General features: G+C 43.0%; 1 long non-coding RNA gene across 4 annotated transcripts in view; it reads left to right on the forward strand.

The window, feature by feature from the left end:
- Positions 1 to 8,150: 8,150 nt before the first annotated feature.
- Positions 8,151 to 24,671, forward strand: part of LOC141271140 (uncharacterized) — a 78,392-nt gene continuing 61,871 nt past the window's right edge. For all 4 annotated transcript variants that reach the window (XR_012321843.1, XR_012321842.1, XR_012321844.1 and 1 more), the window contains exon 1: positions 8,151 to 8,291. This is a non-coding gene — a long non-coding RNA (uncharacterized lncRNA). The remainder of the gene's footprint in view (positions 8,292 to 24,671) is intronic.

Consider the following 24,671-nt stretch of genomic DNA (forward strand, 5'->3'; position numbering starts at 1 on the left):
TGTGGGAACAGCCTGCGTTGGGCATTATGTGGGGGGAACAGTCTGCATGAGGCATTATGTGGGGGGAACAGCCTGCATGAGGCATTATGTGGGGGAACAGCTTGCATGGAGAATTATGTGGGGGCACAGCCTGCATGGAGCGTTATATGGGGGCCAGTATTCAGTATGGAGCGTTATATGGGGGCCAGTATCCTGTATGGAGCGTTATATGGGGGCCAGTATCCTGTATGGAGCGTTATATGGGGGCCAGTATACTGTATGGAACAATTTGTCGGGTTCTGAGCTATTGTGCAATTTACCATAGATATCACTCATGTAATGTAAGAAGTGAAATCTTCGGCATTGTACTATATATATATTTCTCTGGGGTATCGGTGCATCATGAATCATGGTACAGTACAGACCAAAAGTTTGGACACACCTCATTTAAAGATTTTTCTGTATTTTCATGACTTTGACAATTGTACATTCACACTGAAGGCATCAAAGCTATGAATTAACACATGTGGAATTATATACTTAACAAAAAAGTGTGAAACAGCTGAAAATATGTCTTATATTCTAGGTTCTTCAAAGTAGCCACCTTTTGCTTTGATGACTGCTTTGCACACTCTTGGCATTCTCTTGATGAGCTTCAAGAGGTAGTCACCGGAAATGGTTTTCACTTCACAGGTGTGCCCTGTCAGGTTTAATAAGTGGGATTTCTTGCCTTATAAATGGGGTTGGGACCATCAGTTGTGTTGTGCAGAAGTCAGGTGGATACACAGCTGATAGTCCTACTGAATAGGCTGTTAGAATTTGTATTATGGCAAGAAAAAAGCAGCTAAGTAAAGAAAAATGAGTGGCCATCATTACTTTAAGAAATGAAGGTCAGTCAGTCTGAAAAATTGGGAAAACTTTGAAAGTGTCCCCAAGTGCAGTTGCAAAAACCATCAAGCGCTACAAAGAAACTGGCTCACATGAGGACTGCCCCAGGAAAGGAAGACCAAGAGTCACCTCTGCTTCTGAGGATAAGTTTATCCGAGTCACCAGTCTCAGAAATCGCAGGTTAATAGCAGCTCAGATTAGAGACCAGGTCAATGCCACACAGAATTCTAGCAGCAGACACATCTCTACAACAACTGTTAAGAGGAGACTTTGTGCAGCAGGCCTTCATGGTAAAATAGCTGCTAGGAAACCACTGCTAAGGACAGGCAACAAGCAGAAGAGACTTGTTTGGGCTAAAGAACACAAGGAATGGACATTAGACCAGTGGAAATCTGTGCTTTGGTCTGATGAGTCCAAATTTGAGATCTTTGGTTCCAACCACCGTGTCTTTGTGCGACGCAGAAAAGGTGAATGGATGGACTCTACATGCCTGGTTCCCACCGTGAAGCATGGAGGAGGAGGTGTGATGGTGTGGGGGTGCTTTGCTGGTGACACTGTTGGGGATTTATTCAAAATTGAAGGCATACTGAACCAGCATGGCTACCACAGCATCTTGCAGCGACATGCTATTCCATCCGGTTTGCGTTTAGTTGGACCATCATTTATTTTTCAACAGGACAATGACCCCAAACACACCTCCAGGCTGTGTAAGGGCTATTTGACCAAGAAGGAGAGTGATGAGGTGCTACGCCAGATGACCTGGCCTCCACAGTCACCAGACCTGTACCCAATCGAGATGGTTTGGGGTGAGCTGGACCGCAGAGTGAAGGCAAAAGGGCCAACAAGTGCTAAGCATCTCTGGGAACTCCTTCAAGATTGTTGGAAGACCATTTCCGGTGACTACCTCTTGAAGCTCATCAAGAGAATGCCAAGAGTGTGCAAAGCAGTCATCAAAGCAAAAGGTGGCTACTTTGAAGAACCTAGAATATAAGACATATTTTCAGTTGTTTCACACTTTTTTGTTAACTATATAATTCCACATGTGTTAATTCATAGTTTTGATGCCTTCAGTGTGAATGTACAATTTTCATAGTCATGAAAATACAGAAAAAATTTTAAATGAGAAGGTATGTCCAAACTTTTGGTCTGTACTGTATGTGTTAAAGGGGCCCACTGAGACTCTTTCGCCCAGGGCCCACAAAAACCTGGAACTGGCCCTGCACAGCAGTAATAATATCCTTTAATTAGCCCCTACAGTAATAATGTCCCACATGCTGCCCTCATGTGTTCTCCCATCCTGGCCCCATTCTGCCGGCATGTCTCTCCATTCTGCCCCTATTTATCACTCCTTTCTGCTCCCATTTGTCACTCCATTCTGCCCCCATTTGTCACTCCATTCTGCCCCCATGTCATCTCCATTCTGCCCCATGTCATCTCCACTCTGTCCCCATTTGTCTCTCCATTTTGCCCCCATGCTCACCGGGCCCCATACGCCAGTATGGGCAGTAATGACCTGATGGCGACCCTGGGCACTGGTGTTAGGACATAATCTTTCATTGCATGTGCCTCAGCATTCAGTAGTGATCACTATGTGTGCATGCTCACAAAGCAAAAAGAAATTAAAGGGCTGGCAGCCATCAACATACAGCTGCCGGCCCAAGCAGTGCAGTCCCCAGGAATCTTCCCGGGAGCCGGATAAAAGGTCATCGAGGGCCATAAACAGCCTGCGGGCTTGAGGTTCCCCACCCCTGGTCTAGAGAGTCAGACTCCCTTACGCTATGTGCACATGGTGCATTTTTTATGCATTTTGATGCAGTAAATCCATGCGGAATTGTCACCAAAACTGCATTGCAAACCTTTTCTATGAGCATTTTCTATGAGATTTTGCAAGATCTGTGCTCATGATCAGGATTTTTCCTTACAGAATTTCATGTGTGTTAAAAGAAGCAGCATGTCCATTCTTTTTGCGTTTTTGCCTGCGTTTTTCCTATACAATGCATTAGACAAAACGCATGGCAAACCCACAGTCAAAAACGCATAAAAAACGCATCAAAACGCATAAAAAATGCTGCGGAATTTCCGCAGCGCTTTTGCTGCCAAGAGGTGCAGAAACGCTGCTGAAATTTCTGCAAGCAAATACTGATCGTGCGCACATACCCTAAGACAGCAAACTCTACCTGGGCGTATTTCACCCGGCTGCACCAGCCACTTGTGTAGGATGCCTGTCTGCAGCTGCTAAGTCACTAATGACAATAAACCTCACAACTATCCACGTGTCCTTTGTAGCATCCATTTACACTAAGGGCTGTCCCTTTTTAACATAGTCCAAGACTATAGTTCTTAGTATGACATTTAAGCAGGTCATACGCATAAGGTAGCTGTCAGCCAAATGTTCTTGAGCGGACAGCTACACTATCTCTCCTGATTCTTGAAAACATGAATCAGTGGATTTAGTGGACTTTCATCTAATACAGTGTTTCTCAACTCCAGTCCTCAGAACCCCCCAACAGATCAGGTTTTCAGGATCTCCTTAGCATTGATCAGGTGAGAGAACCTGTGGTATTTTTTGATGCCTTGATAATAATTCCATCACCTGTGCAATACTAAGGAGATCCTGAAAACCTGATCTGTTGGGGGGGTCCTGAGGCCTGGAATTGAGAAACTGAGAAACACTGATCTAATATGTATAGGCATATACATATATATATAGATGTAACGATCATGGTCACAGAGGTCTTGACCATCACTGTGCGGTGTGCAGTCCGCCGACGCCAGCAGAAACTTCAACTAGATGTGCGCCCTCACACGCTCATCCAGTTGAAATGTATTGCGCCGCACAGACCCATCGGGTCTCTGCGCAGCAATACACGCTGCGACCAATCAGACGCCAGAAGCTAACGTCGGCGTGCATGTGACTGGGGGCACATGTCACTGACGTCATGAGTTCCTGTCGTTTGCACGCTGAAGTCAGCTGCCGGCTTCAGAAGAGGACACCACGCGGCCGGAGAGAGTAGGGAAGGTGAGTATAATGGTTTATATTGTCTCTATGTATTAGAGAACAGCAACACATATACCAGTATGGGGTCAGGATAAGGGACATATACCAGGATAAGGGACATATGACCAGGATGGGGCCCAGGATAAGGGACATATACCAGGATGGGGGATATATACCAGGATGGAGGACATATATATATATATATATATATATATATATGTGTGTGTGTGTATATATATATATATATATATGTGTATATATATATATATATATATATATATATATATATATATATATATATACACTGCTCAAAAAAATAAAGGGAACACTTAAACAACAGAATATAACTCCAACTAAATGAAACTTCTGTGAAATCAAACTGTCCACTTAGGAAGCAACACTGATTGACAATCAATTTCACATTCTGTTGTGCAAATGGAATACACAATAGATGTAAATTATTGGAAATTATCAAGATACCCTCAATAAAGGGGTGATTCTGCAGGTGGAGACCACAGACTACATCTCAGTACCAATGCTTTCTGGCTGATGTTTTGGTCACTTTTGAATGTTGGTTGTGCTTTCACACTTGTGGTAGCATGAGACGGACTCTACAACCCACAGAAGTTGCTCAGGTAGTGCAGCTCATCCAGGATGGCACATCAATGCGAGCTGTGGCAAGAAGGTTTGCTGTGTCTGTCAGCGTAGTGTCCAGAGGCTGAAGGCGCTACCAGTAGACAGGCCAGTACACCAGGAGACGTGGAGGGGGCCGTAGGAGGGCAACAACCCAGCAGCAGGACCGCTACCTCCGCCTTTGTGCAAGGAGGAACAGTAAGAGCACTGCCAGAGCCCTGCAAAATGACCTCCAGCAGGCCACAAATGTGCATGTGTCTGCACAAACGGTTAGAAACCGACTCCATGAGGGTGGTATGAGGGCCCGACATCCACAGATGGGGGTTGTGCTCACAGCCCAACACCGTGCAGGACGCTTGGCATTTGCCACAGAATACCAGGATTGGCTAAGTCGCCACTGGTGCCCTGTGCTCTTCACAGATGAAAGCAGGTTCACACTGAGCACATGTGACAGACATGACAGAGTCTGGGGATGCCGTGGAGAGCGATCTGCTGCCTGCAACATCCTTCAGCATGACCGGTTTGGCAGTGGGTCAGTAATGGTGTGGGGTGGCATTTCTTTGGAGGACCGCACAGCCCTCCATGTGCTCGCCAGAGGTAGCCGACTGCCATTAGATACTGAGATGAGATCCTCAGACCCCTTGTAAGACCATATGCTGGTGCGGTTGGCCCTAGGTTCCTCCTAATGCAGGACAATGCCAGACCACATGTGGCTGAGGTGTGTCAGCAGTTCCTGCAAGATGAAGGTATTGAAGCTAAGGACTGGCCCGCCCGTTCCCCAGACCTGAATCTGATTGAGCACATCTGGGACATCATGTCTCGCTCCATCCACCAATGTCACATTGCACCACAGACTGTCCAGGAGTTGGCGGATGCTTTAGTCCAGGTCTGGAAGGAGATTCCGCAGCAGACCAACCGCAACATCATCAGGAGCATGCCCAGGCGTTGTAGGGAGGTCATACAGGCACTTGGAGGCAACACACAATACTGAGCCTCATTTTGACTTGTTTTAAGGACATTACATCAAAGTTGGATCAGCCTGCAGTGTGTTTTTTCACTTTAATTTTGTGGGTGACTCCAAATCCAGGCCTCCATTGGTTAATAAATTTAATTTACATTGATGATTTTTGTGTGATTTTGTGCAGTGTATAAATATATATATATATATATATATATATATATATATATATATATATATATGGATTGGAAAATAAAACTACTTCTGTCCTTTGGTAAGTTTGAGCATTGCAGCTCAGTTCCACTGATGTAAATGATGTTAAAGTGATTGGCTACTTTTTTCAATGGCAGTCTATCCTTTGGCTAGGCCATCAATATCTGATTGGTGAGGGTGCAACACTGGGCACCCCTATGAATTGGCTGTTACTGGCACTGGATGTGGCCGGAGGTTCTCCGATGCCATCAGAAGACAGGAGTTCCATAATTTCCATAGTAGCAATGGCTGGCCTCCAGAGTAGATGTCTACTGCATGTTGGGTGTCCAATGTGGTGAGGTTAGTGGGCTTCTTGAACATTGCCGTTGACCTTTTCCTTCATGCTGAAAAAAATTATTTGGGGTAAGTCACAAATGGACTTGATTATAGACGTTAAACTAACATCAGCAGAATCCACCGATATCGGTGGGCATGCGTAACAGTCTAATGTGTGAGGAGGCCTCCCGACTCATCTCCGACAGATGATGAGGGGGGAGATTAGGATCTGGCATGTCCAATTACAGATGGACAATCCCTTTGTTCTCGGCAAGATAAGCGGTCAGAGTCTACAGGAGCATTCAGCAGAGCAATCACTCTTATGTATAGAGGAACAAGGAGAGATAGCTGTCAACTGAGCAATCAGCCGAACCATAGTTTGTCCAAGAGTTACCTATTGGGACCCCTAAGCCTTGGATTGTTTGGGGGCACTCTCAGAGCCTGACTTATGTGGAAAAAAATAGGCAAGGTGAAAAAAAAGTTGTCTTTTTTTATAGCTGTGGCATCAATTGCTGGAGAGTGATGCAATAGAGCAATTTCAGGACAATGTGCTATATCTGACTGAATTTGGTTTGGACATTTTAATGTAAAGGTTAGAGTTTGTTCAAATCGACTAGCAGGATTAAGTCCAGCAGCCACAACAGTAATGTCTGGCAACTGGATTGGAGCCCTGATATCTGCCTCCTACCTCTCGTCATCCATTATTTTGATTAGCGGCCTGGCGCAACGTCATTGTTGTGGCGTGACACACATGTAACGCCATGACAGGCCTAAAGGACAGTAGAGTCACAGATGTTGGGAAAAAAAATCACAAATGGGATGAAATGGTGAAAAAAATGCATTTTCGATTTTGTGTTTTTCATTTTGTTTTTACAACGTTCATTCAATGGTAAAAATGACCAAGAAACATGATTCTCTGGACCAGTGCAATTACAGCAATACTAAACTTGCATGAATTTTTTTGTATTTTCTTTAATTATTTTATTACTTAATAAAAAACATGTATTTATTTTTTATTGAGTTATAAAAAAAATCATACATTTGTAAAAAAATATATATTTTGTCTTGTTTCACCATTTTCGGAGGCAACTAACTATATTTTTTCATCTATTGAGCTATGTGAGGGCTTGTATTTTGCATGCCATACTGACAGTTTTACTTATACCAATTTGGGGTACAATGTTTTTATTGTGTTTTATAGCATTTTTTAGTTTGGTGTGAAGATCAAAAATCCAGAATTCTGTGATTCAGAATTTTTGTTTCTTCACAGTCTGTACTGTATGGGTTAATAGATTTTATATTTTGATAGACTGGACTTTTTCAGATGCGACAATACCAAATATATATATATTTTTTTCTTTTTTTGTATTGTCGAAATAGGTGATGTTTCAAATTTTTATATTTTTTCAATGCTTTTTAAATCTTTTTTGATTTTATACTTTATTTTTTAGTCCTGTTAGGTAGCTCAAATCTTAAATTGTCTGATCGCATTTACTGCAATGCCACAGTATTACAGTACATAGTGTAAATTGAGGTTCTCCTATGAAGCTCAGCCTGTGGCTGAGTTTTACAAGAGTACCAAGATGGCAGTGCCATGGTAACCCATCGATTCCATATGATCACATAGCTGAGGAGCCGATGCATGCTTCCTGCAACTGCTCCATTTAAATCCAGCTGTCAGAGATTGCATGTAAAGGGTTATCAGCAGCTATCGGAGTTCAGCTCTGGCTCCTGATGTTAGAGACAGATGCCCGCTATGTAATATATACGGTATCCTATCTCATCTCCTAAGGCCCCTCCACACATGCTGAACCCAACGCTGACTTACAGGTACATCACTTTGCTCAAAGGGGTTAATAGATATAAAATATAAAATAAATAGTTTAGATAGAGACAGGTATAGAATATGAGAGATAGATAGATGGACGGACGGACAGACGGTGTAACACAACCACACCCCCATCAGTCTGCGTGCTTAGCTAGCTCAAATAATCCTTTGGGATTTTTAGCAATTCTGACTAAGCGAGCCTGAAAGATGAGAGTAGGGAATGGGAGGAGGGAGCCTGTCTGCCACGTATATAAATCTGGAATCTGCATATCCAGAAATCCTTTCTGCCCAAGCTCAGATGGTATGATCCAGGGAGCTGCAGTCTGATTATTATTATGAGCCTGTAGTTGTCCTGGCATGTTCCTCCAGCCCACATTCGCCAGCGGTAGAAGATGTCTTTGCATTTTACATATCCTATGATTTATTTTACTTTTATGCTACATAATTTAACCCTTTGTGCCACAAGAAATTGAAAACAGGTTTGTGTCTAAATCATTTTATTTACTTCAGAAATCATAATCTAGTTTTGGTCGTGTGCTCTGTGTCTTCTTCAAGGCAGTATTATCTCAGGAGAATCGTCCGCCTTTGGGAATGCCTTCAGTGATGCTTCTCTTCTTATGGGTGTAGCATTGATGAATGGCCCCTGCCTGACTGCATTGTCTGATGGAAGTTTGGAGTGGCATGAGCTGCATGTCTAGTCTGATCAGAGGTCATGCTTTTTCAGCTTAAAAGGACCAATTATTCAGGAATTAATGCACAAAAAACGAATCACCTAAACAAAAAGCAACAAAACCTTCACACATCTACAAAATCCTTAGAAGGCTTTTTCGTTTCTTGGAAAATACATGCCCTTGGATGCATTTTGTTTTAAAAACAAACAAACTATGCTTTTAGCACGGAGTCTCCACAACTGCTCCCAGTGTCTGTTATTGTCTGCAGCGCTGATGTCATGTTGACAGCACTGCAGCCAAACAGTGAGCTCAGCGGCTCTGAGTGGCTTGTGTCATCTACTTGGGCAGAATGGTTGAGTAAGTGACCCACAGGTTTTTTATAAACTAACTGCAGTCGGGGCACAGAGGTCTTCTGCAATGCACGTGACGCGCCCCCTGGGCCGTGGGGTACTCGGTAACCGGGCCGGTCGATGCTGGGGGATGTCACGGTGGCAGTGACCCGGTCCGTGACCCAGGGCTGTCAATTAAAGGGAAATTAAAAAAGGGAATAAAGTTTTTAGGATAATAATGTATTATGTCCAGGTGATGACGTGCCCGGTGTGTGTATGATGTCCGTGTGATGGCGTACCCGGGTGTGTATGATGTCCGTGTGATGGTGTGCCCGGTGTGTGTATGATGTCTGTGTGATGTCGTGCCCAGTGTGTGTATGCTGTCCGTGTGATGGTGCCCCGGTGTGTGTATGAGGTCCATGTGATGGCGTACCCGGGTGTGTATGATGTCCGTGTGATGGTTGTGCCTGGTGTGTGTATGATGTCCGTGTGATGACATGCCAGGTGTGTGTATCACGTCAGTGTGATGGAGTGCCCGGTGTGTGTATGATGTCCATGTGATGGCGTGCCCAGTGTGTGTATCATGTCTGTGTGATGACGTGCCCGGGTGTGTATGATGTCCGGGCAGGTCATCACACGGTGTGTGTATGATGTCCGTGTGATGGTTGTGCCTGGTGTGTGTATGATGTCCGTGTGATGACGTCCTCGGTGTGTGTATGATTTCTGTGTGATAGCGTACCCTATGTGTGTATTATGTCCATGTGATGACATGCCCGGTGTGTGTATGATGTCCATGTGATGGCATACCCGGGTGTGTATGATGTCCATGTGATGGTGTACCCGGGTGTGTATGATGTCCGTGTGATGGTGCCCCTGTGTGTGTATGATGTCCGTGTGCTGATTGTGCCTGGTGTGTGTATGATGTCCGTGTGATGACGTGCCCGGTGTGTGTATGAAGTCCGTGTGATCGCGTACCCGATGTGTGTATTATGTCCATGTGATGACGTGCCCGGTGTGTGTATGATGTCCGAGTGATAGCGTACCCGGATGTGTATGATGTCCGTGTGATGACGTGCCCGGTGTGTGTATGATGTCCATGTGATAGCGTACCCGATGTGTGTATTATGTCTATGTGATGATGTGCCCGGTGTGTGTATGATGTCCATGCGATGGCGTACCCGTGTGTGTATGATGTCCATGTGATGGTTGTGCCTGGTGTGTGTATGATGTCCGTGTGATGACGTGCCCGGTGTGTGTATGATGTCTGTGTGATAGCGTACCTGATGTGTCTATTATGTACATGTGATGGCTTGCACAGTGTGTGTATGATGTCCGTGTGATGGCATACCCGGGTGTATATGATGTCCGTGTGATAACGTGCCCGGTGTGTGTATGATGTCCATGTGATGGCGTGCCTGGTGTGCATGATGTCTATGTACTGTCCATGTGATGTGTATCCAGAGGTGGATTAAGAGTAGTCAGGGCCCCTGGCAGTTAAGTAGGCGTTAGCCCCCACCCAAGTACCCATTGTATTACATGATGTCACATGATCCCCTTTGATAGATCATGTGACTAACACACAGATGCTCTGGTGCACATCTGTACATGGAAAACAACAGTGTAAAATCTCTTATATACAGCATTATGTATAACATAGTTCTATATAAAATAGAGCAGGGATGGGAGATTAATTTTCTCAAGGGGCCACATGAGAGACCAAGATTGTTGTGGAGACCAAACCAATAGGCTGAAATTAATTCTGCTCAATATTAATATTGACATATTAGATATTAATTATAATTTTTTATTATATTTATATTATCACTTAATATTGAGCAGAATTAAGTATGCTGACATCCCCTATATACAGTATGAGCCACCACATAGCCCTCTACATAAGAGCCCTCATACAGCCCACCTATATACAGTATGAGCCCCCACACATCCCCATACATACAGTATTAGAACACACCACCCCTATATACAGTACAACCCCTCACATAGCCCCCAATATACGGTATGAGCCACCACATAGCTACCCAAATACAGTATGAGCCCTGACATAGCCTCCTAGATACAGTATGAGCACCCACATAGCCCCCAACATACAGTATGAGCCCCCACATAGTCCGCTAGATACAGTATGAGCCCCACATAGCTTCCTATATACAGTATGAGCCTCACAGATCCCTATTTATAGTATAAGCCCCCACATGTCCACCTATATATAGTACAAGCCCCCAAATAGGTTCCTCCTATATACAGTATAAGCCCTCACATAGGCTCCTATATGCAGTACGAGCCCTCACATAGCCCCCTATATACAGTATGAGTCCCCACATAGCTTCCTATATACAGTATGAGCCTGCACATAGCTCACTAGATACAGTATGAGTCCCTACATATCCAGCTATATATAGTATGATCCCACACATAGCTCCTTATATACAGTATGAGCCCCCACATAACTCCTTATATGCAAGATGAGCCCCCACATAGCCTCCTATATAACAGTTCGAGCCCCCACATAGCCATATATATATGCACACATCCCATACACATAAAAAAAATCACACACACATACTCACTCCAGTCCCCGAGGCTCCACTTGTGGCCAGCACATACATGCTGGCGCCAGCTGATGGCGTCATCGCACTGACACGTCACAGCAGAGGCAACGGGAGCTTCCCTGGAGCTACGCTGCCATTTTGTATCGTAAGCAGCAGAGCGCCAGGAAAGCTACCTGCCGGGAAGCAATCATTCTAAAATCATTATTAAAACATTAATGTGAGGGCAATCTGGCCATGGGCCCCCAGAGCTCAGTCCCCAGATGGAAGCCCAGATTGCACTCATTATAATCCGCCCATGGTATGATACCCCACTGTGTGCATCTGGTGAAGCTCATCATCTCTGTGTGTAGGTAAAAGTGAACATTTGTTCAAAAATTGTATTGAGATGTTTGGGCGTTGTTACTACATCTGTAGCGTCCACTACAGTCTCACAGCATTTACAAATCTGGTTTTACGCTACAAAAAAAGGGGATGTAAATGTTTGTCAGTTACATGTGGCTTCTGGTGGGGTTATTTTTTTTGATAACCTCTTTGATGTGTCTGCCATTAAGTTACTGTAATTCCTTTAAATCAATCAGTTTTTTAGATGAAAAAAGTTCCAATGAATTAACCCCTTAATGACCTATGATGCACATTTGCATCGCAGGTCTCTAAGGGCTGTATGAAACGGACTTAGGAGCAGAGCCCACTTCATACGCAGCAGATGCCGGCTGTGCTACATAGCCAAAAGCTGCCTGTAAGGGCTCGCTTAAAGAAGTTGTGCTCTACTTTAGGTTAATGCCCCAATATATTCCCCCGGGGCCCCTAAGCCTTTTTGTAAATACCTTCCCTTGCTGATAATGCCTGTGAGCGGTGTTATCGTGGCCGCTCACAGGCATCACGTGACCTCGCGCTGACGTCACGACAAGTGAGGCGTGACTCAGCACTGGGGTCCCCGCGGTGGCTGCGGGGTTACCCTCCACGTCACACTCAGCATAGGTGTTTTTTTAACTTTTTTTTTTACACTCGCCGCGCACACACCTGCTCGGCTGAGGAGATCACTGTTCCCTTCAGCAGTGCCACTCTTGCTGTTATCAGCTGGAGTGGCGGGCGGATGATGGGAGAAGTAGTCTTCCCCAGCCAACCCGGGTACCAATCCATGTGCGTTTTTGCAGCGTATTTGAGCTATTGACTAGTGAAATACGCAGCAAGCAACTGCAGCAAATCCGCAAATATATTTATACCTGCGTGTTTGCTGCGGTTCAATTAAAGTCAATGGGCGGGAAACACATGCTGTGTATTTAAACGCAATGACAATCCTGAGTGGAAAATTCTGCATCATGTGCACAGCACATCAGGATTGTCATTGCATTAGCTGGCTGACAGTTTAAATAGCGTTTTTGATGCATTTCCTCGCAGAAAAAAACGCTGCGAAATTACATAAAAAATGCACAGTGTGCACTTAACCTTATACAGTTTACTGAGTACCATATTTTCTTCTATTCATTCTGGATTCTATTACTCTTTTCAAACAGTGAGACTGTTATCTCTTCAGCCACAGTTTATCTTTTGTTTGCTGAATGCTATAGTAAGGCTGTGTGCCCACTATGCGTTTTTTAAGCGTTTCCGCAGCGGCAGTTCTGCTGCAGAAACGCTTAAAAAACGCTTGGTAGAAGGTCTGCCATGTTCCCCAATGATAATCTGCATGTGCTGTGCACATGCTGCGGAAATTTCCAATGCGGATTATCATTGCGGGAAAAAACGCAGCACTACCAATTATTTTGCGGAATCGCGGCGATTGACTTGCATTGGAACACATGGAATCCACATCACTACATATGCACATGCAGATTCCATGCGGCTCAATGTGCGGATGGTACCCGGGTTTGGAGAAAAGGAGACTCTCCTCCGGACCAGGGTACCATAGAACCTGTAAAAAAAAGAATAAAATAAAAAATAAATATTATACTTAACTTCTGATGGCCCCCGATGTCCTTATCCGATCCGTCCTGGCTGACGGATGACTAAATGACGTCATGGCAGGTCATTTTAGACCATCGCGAGCTGCTGGCAAGCCAGACGGATCAGATAAGGACACCGGGGGCCATCAGAAGGTAAGTATAATATTTATTTTTTATTTTTTACCATTCTTTAAGGTCACACTATATAAATCCATGCCATTTGCATGGATTTATATAGTGTGACCAAGTTGTCAAGCACTTTCCAAGTTATGCTAAAATCGCTTGGAAAACGCTTGACAACCCGCATGCGAAAATGCATGTAAAGAACGTTTCACATCCGCATGTCCCTGGCAGGAAAAACGCATGTACAATCCGCATGTACAATCCGCATATACAATCCACATGTACAATCCACATGTACAATCCGCATATACAATCCGCATGTACAATCCGCATGTACAATCCACATGTACAATCCGCATGTACAATCCACATGTACAATCCACATATACAATCCGCATGTACAATCCGCATGTACAATCCGCATGTACAATCCGCATGTACAATCCGCATGTACAATCCACATATACAATCCGCATGTACAATCCGCATTTACAATCCGCATTTACAATCCGCATGTACAATCTGCATGTACAATCTGCATGTACAATCTGCATGTTCAATCCACATATACAATCCGCATGTACAATCCGCATGTACAATCTGCATGTACAATCCGCATGTACAATCCGCATGCGTTTTTCTGCCAGGGAGATGCAGAAACGCTCATGAAAAAATCCAGAGCATTTCTGCATCGTGGGCACATAGTCTAAGCAGCGCTTTTTTTATGAATATTTATTCTTTATCTTTATTGTATGACTTGTAGGAAGTTGATTGTTTGTAAAACTTCATTCCTTATTATGTATAGTGCTGTCCCTAAGTACAGTCCTTATCATCGTTATTGGTACCCATGAAGTTTAAGTACATAATGTGGAATGTCTCCTAAAAAATGTATCAAGTGAAACAGGTTTTTGTATAGAGCACTCGTGTTAAATACAAAAGAGCAAATGATAAACAATAATTTAAAATGAAAAACAAAAAAGCAAAAGCTTGCTGTGTCACTGGTATTGGCACCCTTTACATTAATTTAGTATGGAAACACATTTTGACTCGCCTGTGGTAAATCACAGAGAGATTCACCTGTGATTGTCAGTGCCATGTGACATGAATTAGCCAATGAATAATGACTTCAGTGTTTTAAAAAGCCACATGATAGGCCCTGTTCCTTTGTCAGAATGGTAAAGACAAATGAGCTGTTTGAGGACATCAGAACTGCTATTAGCAAACTCAAGACTTCCAAAGGGTATGAGGCTATCTCTAAAGACCTTGGTATCCCAGTTTCAACAGTGCGCAATGTTATTAAGAAGTTTGCCAAGCATGGAACCGTCAAAAACTTCCCTGGACGTGGGGGAAAGATGAAAATTGACAATAGATGTCTTTGAAGGTTGGTGCGAATGGTGGAAAAAACACCACTTCAAACATCCAAAGACCTGAAGGCCAACATTGAACAGTCTGGGGTCATTGTTTCAAAAAGTACAATATCCTGCACACTAAACCAAGCTGAGCTTTATGGGTGAAGGCCAAGGAAGAAACCATTGCTAAAGAAAAGACATAAAAAGGAACAACTGATCTTTGTCAAAGAATACTTTGACAAACAACAATCCTTCTGGGAAAATGTTCTGTAGACAGATAAAACAAAAATAGAACTGTTTGGCAATGCAAAACAACAGTTTGTTTACAGACTGCGCAATGAAGCTTACAAGGGAAAGAACACCATACAAACAGTTAAGCATGGTGGAGGATCCATAATGCTGCGGGGTTGCTTTGCTTCATCTGGTACTGGAGGCCTTGACTGTATCACAGGAATCATGAAATCAGAGAAATACAGTATGAAGAGATTTTACAGCAAAATGTCCTACCCAGTGTAAGAAAACTTTGTTTGTGTCAAAGATCATGAGTCCTCCAGCAACACAATGACCCAAAGCACACATCCAAAAGTACACAGGAATGGTTTAAAAAGAAAAAACAGACTGTTTTAAAAATGGCCAGCAATGAGTCCTGACCTCAATTTCATTGAAAATCTTTGGGGGGAGCTGAAATCAGCCATTGGGAAAAAGAACCCTGCAAACATTAAAGGGAACCTGTCACGTCCTAGCTACCCTCTACACTGCCCCTAAAGTGTTGTTAGTGATGCAATGTGCATCACTAACAAGCTTTTTTTCATTAAAATTGGTGCAGCTATAATGATTTTAGAACCTTTAATATACTTAGATCCTACCTGCTCATTCAGTCATAGGGGTGTGATCCTCATATACAGTTATGGGTAGCGCCGCATTCACTTACTGCTGGCAACGCCCATGTATTTGAATATTACTCCCGGCAAGATCTGATACTACGGGGCGCATGCGCATTTGTACATATCCGGCCGCCTGCACAGTGAGGCTGTGTGATTACCAGCTTCACTGCACATGCGCTATGTTCCCTATGCATGCGCAGTGAAGCTGTGTAGTTCGCAGCTTCACTGCACATGCGCTATGACGCTCTGTTCCCTGCACGTGCGCAGTGAAGCTGCGAACTATAGAGCCTCACTGTGCATGCGCGTGAACATAGCATGTGCGCAGTGAAGATGGTAATCACACAGCCTCACTGCACACGCGTGGGGAATAGAGCGTCATAACGCATGCGCAGTGGAGCTGCGAACTACACAGCTTCACTGCGCACGCGCGGGGAATATAGTGTGTGCGCAGTGAAGCTGGTAATCACACAGCCTCACTGCGCAGGCGGCCGGACATGTACAAATGTGCATGCGCCCCACAATATCGGGGCTTGCCGGGTACAGTATTCAAATACATGGGCGACGCCAGCACTGACTGAATGCTGCGTCTGCCCATGACCGAATATGAGAATCACACCCCTATGACTGAACGAGCAGGTAGGATCTAAGTATATTAAAGGTTCAAAAATCATTATTACTGCACCAATTTTAATGATAAAAGCTTGTTAGTGATGCACATTGCATAACTAACAACGCTATGGGGGCAGTGTAGAGGGCAGCTAGGACGCGACAGGTTCTCTTTAAAGAGCTTGAACAACTGCAAAGGAAGAGTGGGAAAAAGTTCCAGCTGAGAAGTGCAAGAAGCTTATAGATGGCTACAAGAAACGTTTGGAGGCTGTCAGCAATATCAAAGGGTGTACAACCAAGTATTAATTAGGGGCGCCTTTATTGCTGCACATGCTGTTTATTCTGTTTCTTCTTTGAAATTGCAACATGGAAGTTGACAAACAATGTTTTATTATTGTATTACTTTGGATCACTAATTTAAAAATCCTGAGGACATAACTTTGGTACATTTCCATTTATTTCTGAAGATATTGTACAGTCTATAAAAAAATTAAGGGGTGCCAATAATAGTAAGCAGTACTGTATATTGGGTACTCTCTTCTTATGTATAGCGCTATTCCTTATTATATAGTGTCCTCTTTTATTATGTACACCACCATCACTTATTACATAACATCCTCTCTTATATGTATAGCATTGTCCCTTATTACATAGCATCTTCCATTTTTACTTATATTGTAACACTGCCCCATTATTACTTGGCATCCTTCCTAATTATGTATAGCGCATCCCTAATTATATAGCTTCTTTCCATATTATGTGTAGCGCTGTTCCATTGCACCTTTTCTTGGTATCTCTAGTACAGTGAATGAAAAAGGAAAAGGTTCCAGCTCCCATATAAAATTTAAAACGATTTCTTCTTTATTACAAAATTGCTAAAATAGCAAGGCACTTGGGATAATACTGTACATATAACAAAATGGAGAGAAAGAGCAACGCATTTCAACTGCAATATACTCACCAGTTCTCTACGGTGTCCAGCTCCGTTCTTCACCTCTTCTTAGTGACATCACCGCTCTGCAGACTCTCCAGGTCACACTGTGCTCTGCGTGACCCGGAAGTGGCTTTTACAATGTAAGTCACAAAGCATCAGATCGAGGCCCCATATACTTTTATTGTAGAAGAGACTTCCTGCTCATTCATAGAGAATACAGTGAGCCGGCTAGTATGAAGAGCAGTGACGTTACTGAGAAAAAGAGCAAAATGGTGGTGGATCCTGGAGAGAGTAGCGGTTGGTGAGTATATTAATAAACTCACACTACGTTACATTTATATATATATATACATTTAATGAATAAAACAATTTAATGGGTGTGCTTCTTTAATAAAGAGTTAACAAGCGCAAAACAATTGTACAAATTCTGAAAATAAAAAACTATTAATGGTACAAAAAAGGTTATTCTGTGCCGTTGTTTTGCAGTATTATTTAGATTACTTCATGGTTGTGTGATTTTTCCAGTATATTATTGCATGGCTTTGACGCCGGCCCTGTATACTATGACTGTGTAGAATATATACACTCTCTTTCCAGGTGTACCCATCATTAGCCTCATCTATGTTGTCTCGTTATATACATATGCTATTAATCTTTTTTTATGTTTACTTGTATAAGTAAAGTTATTAGATATATTTTATTTGACCTGTGAAAAAGTTTCATTTCTATTGGGGTTTTCTATAGTTGTGCTTTTTGGCCCAGTTACATGGATTGTGGCTTTAGGAGTTTCTTTAGGTTTATAATTATGAAAAAAAATCCCAATGTTTGTTGCTTGTTTAATCTCAACAACACTTCTACATATCAACTTTGTGGATTCGTTACAAATTAATATTTCAGAATTGGTATAGAATTAGGCATCAGGTTTATACTTCGGACTATATTTTTTAGCCTTTTATAAAGCAATTTGCTTAAATTGTCATTTAGTCCCAATGCAGCAATCAAATCCAATCACCTTTGCACAATTCTGCTCCGTCCCAGTGAACATTTGGCCTCTGGGCAAATTGAGGAGGAACATGAATGTTCTGCATCTGTAGAATGGAGATGTCGTGACTGCATTATGCTTCTTTCTGCATCGATGTGGAAAACAGGTCGCCTGGACTGCTGGTGGGAAGGGATTATGTCCACAAACAGCATTCTAGCTTATGTGCACATCATTTCATTACATGCATATGGTAAAAGTTTTTTAGTCCAATTTTTTTAAGATCTGGAAATCCTAATAATATGGTATGCAACAAGCTAAAGCTGGTCATATACATTAGATAGCTGTTGGACAAACTATAAGTCGCTTGACGACCATCTGCCTATGTTGAGGCACAGTGGAGGTCCCTTACACATTAGACGGTCGGCCATCTTTTAGCCATTGTGCAAGACAGCCTTTAGTCCACTAACAGGTTGACAAAAATGAACTTAAAATGGAACAGTATTTTCAACAAACTTTGCATAAGTAAATAGTACAGGTGAACACAAAATACAAGAAAATGTTCCCACAATAATGTCTATCAATCCGATCATCTCCTCCTGCTCTACAACATCCTGCCATCAGATCAGATACCATTGTCAACATGACAGGTTCCCCTTAAAACAGATCCTCTGACACTTTCAACTGAATCCACATCCCTCCTACACAGAATTACTTGAATACTCTGGAACTCTCTTCCCCAACATATCAGACTCTCGCCTACCGTGGAAACCTTCAAAAGGAACCTGAAGACTTACCTCTTCTGACAAGCCTACAACCTGCAGTGAGGCTGTGTGCCCACGATGCGTTTTTTAAGCATTTCTGCAGCGGCAAAAACGCTGCAGAAACGCTTAAAAAACGCATGGTAGAAGGCCTGCCATGGTCCCCAATGATAATCCGCAGGTGCTGTGCACATGCTGCGGAAATTTCCGCTGCGGGTTATCATTGCGGAAAAAAACGCAGCACTACCAATGCGGAAGCGCTGCGTTTTCGCTGCCATTGACTTGCATTGGAACGCATGTAATCCACATCACTGGATCTGTACATGCGGAATCCAAATGTTTCAATGTGCAGATGGTACCTGGGTGTGGAGGAGAGGAGACTCTCCTCCGGACCCGGGTACCATAGCACCTGTAAAAAAAGAATAAAATAAAAAATAAATATTATATTTACCTTCTGATGGCCCCCGGTCTCCTTGTCTTCACTTGCCGGCAGCTCGCGGTGGACTGAAGGACCTGCGCTGACGTCATAGTCATGTGACGGCAGATCCTTCAGTGTAGTGTACCGCGATCTGCCGGCAGCCAGGATGGAGCGAAGCAAGACTGCGGGGGCCATTGGAAGGTAAGTATAGATTTATTTTTTTATTTTTTGACATTCTCTCGGGTCACACTATATAAATCCATGCTGTTTGCATGGATTTATATAGTGTGACCAAGTTGTCAAGCACTTTCCAGGTGATGCTAAAATTGCTTGGAAAGCGCTTGTCAACCCGCATGCGGAAATGCATGTGAAGAACGCTTCATTTCCGCATGTCCCTGGCAGGAAAAACGCATGTACAATTCGCATACGTTTTTTCTGCCAGGGCGATGCAGAAACGCTCAGGAAAAAATCCGGAGCATTTCTGCATCGTGGGCACATAGCCTAACCCTCGTTCCACCATACGACCAGCTCTACCCTCACCTACTGTATTATTATTTATTATTATGTATTATTATTTATTATTATAGCGCCATTTATTCCATGGCACTTTACATGTGAAAAAGGGGGTAAACATAGCAAATACACTTACAATAATCTTACACAAAACGAGTCAGCGACTGGTACAAGAGGAGCGAGGACCCTGCCCGCTAGGGCTCACAGTCTACGAGGGATGGGTGAGGATACAGTAGGTGAGGGTAGAGCTGATCGTGCAGCGGGATGATGGAGCGGTGGTTACTGCAGGTTGTACGCTTGCCGGTAGAGGTGGGTCTTCAGGTTCCTTTTGAAGGTTTCCACGGTGGGCGAGAGTCTTATATGTTGCAGTAGAGAGTTCCAGAGTAAGGGGGATGCACGTGGGAAGAGGAGATAAGACGTGAGTAGAGAAGGAGATCTTTTTAGGATCGGAGGTTGCGTGTAGGTAAGTACCGGGAGACTAGGTCACAGATACTGTATATGTAGAAGACAGGTTGTGGATGGCTTTGTATGCCAAGGTTAGGGTCTTGAACTTGAGTCTCTGGGTAATTGGGAGCCAGTGAAGGGATTAACTGAGGGGGCAGAGGGGGGAGGCCGGGGAGTAGCTTGGACAGGTAGATTAATCGGGCAGCAGAGTTTAGAATAGATTGGAGGGGTGCAAGAGTGTTAGAAGGGAGGCCACAGAGCAGGAGGTTGCAGTAGTCGAGGCGGGAGATGATGAGGGCATGTACTAGTGTTTTTGCAGAGTCTTTGCTGAGGAATGTGCCCTCACCCATCCCTTGTAGACTGTGAGCTCTCATGGGCAGGGTCCTCTCTCCTCCTGTACCAGTCGGTGACTTGTATTGTTCGTGATTATTGTACTTGTTTTTATTATGTATACCCCTTTACACATGTAAAGCACCATGGATTAAATGGTGCTATAATAATAAATAATAATAATAATAATAATACTATGACTAAAGAGCCGCTGGTTTTCTTCCCCATTTGCTATTGCAGAACACTTTTACGGTGTTAAAATTTACTTAGGGGGCATTTAACCCCTTTCTGACATGGGGCGCACTAATACGTATCTGCGCCCTAGGCCTATTGGACCAGATTATTTTTACGCCCTGGCAATTAGTACATCCTGGCGATTGCGCCCGCACAGAGGCAGTGTGGGCGCAATCGCCGCCGATACTATGTGCAAGAAGAGGTGCCGCACAAAAATTGTAAAAATATTTAAAAAAAAAAATGAAAAAAAAATCCTAAAAATAAAAATATACTGTACCCATAAATAAATATTATTATGAAAAAAAATACAAAAAAACAATAAAAGTATACATATTTGGTATCACCGCGTCCGGAATGACCTAAAACTGTCCCACTAGTTAACCCCTTTAGTGAACACGGTAAAAAAAAAAAAAAACAAAGCAAAATGCTTTATCATCATAACGCCTAACAAAAAATGGAATAAAATGCAATCAAAAAGACGAATGTAAATAAAAATGGTACCACTGAAAACATCATCTTGTTCCGCAAAAAACAAGCTGCCATACAGCTCCATCAACCGAAAAATAAAAAAGTTATAGCTCACAGAATAAAGCGATACAAAAAAATATATTTTTTCTAGAAAATAGTTTTTATTGTGTAAAAGCGCCAAAACATAAAAAAAGATATAAATGTGGTACCGCTGTAAATGTACTGACCTGAAGAATAAAGCTGCCTTATCAACTTTACCACACGCAGAACGGCATAAAAAAAGCCCAAAAAAACAATTCCTGAATTGTTGGTTTTTGTTTATTCTGCCTCCCAAAAATCAAAATAGAAAGAGATCAAAAAATGTTGCATGCCCAAAAATGGTACCAATAAAAACGTCAACTTATTCCGCAAAAAACAAGCCATCACATGAATCTGTTGGCCGAAATATGGAAAAATGATAGCTTTCAAAATATGGCGATACAAAAACTAGTCTTTGCAAAAAAAAGCGTTTTTTAGTGTGTGACAGCTGTCAATCATAAAAACCCGGAATAAATCTGGTATCACTGTAATTGCACCGACCCGAAGAATAAAGTCATCTAATCACTTATACCACATGAGGAACGGCGTAAAAATAGGGTTAGGGTTAGGGTTGTGCTAGGGTTAGGATTGTGCTAGGGTTACGGTTGTGCTAGGTTTAGGGTTGTGCCAAGGTGAGGGTTGTACCAGGTTAAGGGTTGTGCTAGGGTTAGGGTTGTGCTAGGTTTGGGTTGTGTTGGAGTTGGGATTTTTTCAAAAGTAAAGAAAAAAAATTATGACAATATGGCAACTAGTGTTGAGCGCAAGTGCTCGCTACTTGAGTTTGCATCGGGTGCTCGGATATGCACCGAGTATCGCGCCCCATATGTTTGCGGTTGTTATACAGCCAAAAAAACCTAGCGGGGATTGTCTGTTTTTTTTAGGGTGTCTAATAACCATGAAACATGCGGGGCGGGGACTTGAGCATCCGCGATACATGGTGCATAACCGAGTACCCAATGGAAACTCAAGTAGCAAGCACTTGCGCTCAAGACTAATCACAACTTTTTCAATATGTTGACCTAATGTTATCAAATTCTGTGTCGTACCTCTGGGTTCAAAATGTTCACTATACCCCTTGATAAAATCCTTGAGGGGTCTAGTTTCCAAAATTGGGTCACTTGTGGGAGGTTTCCACTGTTTAGGCGCATCAGGGGCTCTCCAAATGCGACATGGCATCCGCTCTCGATTCCAGCCAATTTTGCATTCAAAAAGTCACACAGTGCTCCTTCCCTTGTGAACCCTGCCGAGTGCCCAAACAGTACTCAGGAGAAATTGCACAACAATTTTTTGGGGTCCATTTTCTCCTCTTACCCTTGTGAAAATAAAAAATTTGGGGCTCAAAGATCATTTTTGTGGAAAAAGTTAGATCATTTTTGTGGAAAAAGTTAGATCATTTTTGTGGAAAAAGTTAGATTTTTTTATTTTCATGGCTCATTGTTATAAACTTCTGTTAACCACCTGGGGGTTCAAGGTGTTCACCACACATCTAGATAAGTTCCCTGAGGGGTCTAATTTCCAAAATTGTGTCACTTGTGGGGGGTTTCCACTGTTTAGGCACATCAGGGGCTCCCCAAACGCAACATGGCGTCCGCTAATTATACAAGCAAATTTTACATTCAAACAGTCAAATGGCGCTCCTTCCCTTCCGAACCCTGTCGTGTGCCCAAACAGTGGTTTTTCCCCACATATGAGGTATTGGCATGCTCAGGAAAAGATTGCACAACAAATTTTGGGGCCCATTTTTTCATGTTACCCTTGCGAAAATAAAAAAATTGGGTCTAAAGTAACATTTTTGTGAAAAAAAGTTAAATGTTAATTTTTTTCTTCCGCATTCCAAAAATTCCTGTGAAGCACCTGAAGGGTTAATAAACTTCTTGAATGTGGTTTTGAGCACATTGAGGGGTGCAGTTTTTAGAATGATGTCACTTTGGGGTATTTTCTGTCATAAAGGCCCCTCAAGGTCACTTCAAATGTGATGTAGTTCCTAAAAAAATGGTTTTGTAAATTTTGTTGGAAAAATGAGAAATTGTTGGTCAATTTTAAACCCTTATAAATTCCTAACAAAAAAAAATTTGGTTCCAAAATTGTGCTAATGTAAAGTAGACATGTGGGAAATGTTTTTTATTAACTATTTTGTGTGACAAATCTCTCTGATTTAAGGGCATGAAAATTCAAAGTTTGAAAATTGCAATTGTAGAGGCAGGCCTCATACACATCCTGTAAAAAATATGAAGTAGATCATCATAAACATCCTGGAAAAATTAAGAGTGAGGGTCGCATAAAGACTCTCTAAAAATTTTGAGTAAGGGCCACCTGATGACCCTATAAAGATTTTGAATGAGGGCCACCTGATGACCCTATAAAGATTTTGAGTGAGGTCCTCCTGATATCTCCCTAAAGATTTTGAGTGAGGGCTGCCTGATGACCCTCTAAAGATTTTGAGTGAGGGCTGCCTGATGACCCTCTAAAGATTTTGAGTGAGGGCTGCCTGATGACCCTATATTTGAATTAGCTTTATGTTCTGCTGCTGTCATCTGGTGGGGTTGAGAAGGCCAATCCAGGCCTTGTTCATTTTGATAAGAGTCAGCCTGTCAGCATTTTCAGTTGACAGGCAGATGCGCCTATCAGTTATTATGCCCCCGGCGGCACTGAAAACCTGCTCTGACAAAACGCTAGCAGCAGGGCAGGCCAGCACCTTCAAGGCATAAAGGGACAATTCATGCAATGTGTCCAGCTTAGATACCCAATAGTTGTACAGAGGAATCATGGAGGATGCTGGTATGGTCAGCTAGGTACTCCTTCACCATCTTCAAAAACGTTTCCCTCCTTGTCAGACAACCCTGCGCATCAGGGACTGGGCGCTGGAAGGGTCTAATGAAACTGTCCCAGACCTTTTATACTGTTCCCCTGTATCTGTTGGACCTGGTGTGTCTCCCTTGTCTCTCCTCCATGTCTCTCCTCCTTGGTTGCCCAAGGATCTATGACCTCTACCGCTAACTTTGTCAGATGGGAATTATTGTACTAATTGTTTGACCAGGGCCTTCTGGTATTGCACCATTTTACTAGCCCTCTCCACCGCAGGAAGGAGAGATGGAAAGTTCTCCTTGTAGCATGGGTCAAGAAGGGTGAATAGCCAGTAATCAGTGTTGGCTAAAATGCATATAACAAGAAGGTCACGGGAAAGGCAAAGGGACATAAAGTTAGCCATGTGTGCCATACTCCCAACAG

The sequence above is a fragment of the Phyllobates terribilis genome, unplaced genomic scaffold, assembly GCF_046119375.1.
Source record: "Phyllobates terribilis strain yellow unplaced genomic scaffold, ASM4611937v1 Scaffold_5__5_contigs__length_657084704, whole genome shotgun sequence".
In the NCBI taxonomy this organism is placed as follows: domain Eukaryota; kingdom Metazoa; phylum Chordata; class Amphibia; order Anura; family Dendrobatidae; genus Phyllobates; species Phyllobates terribilis.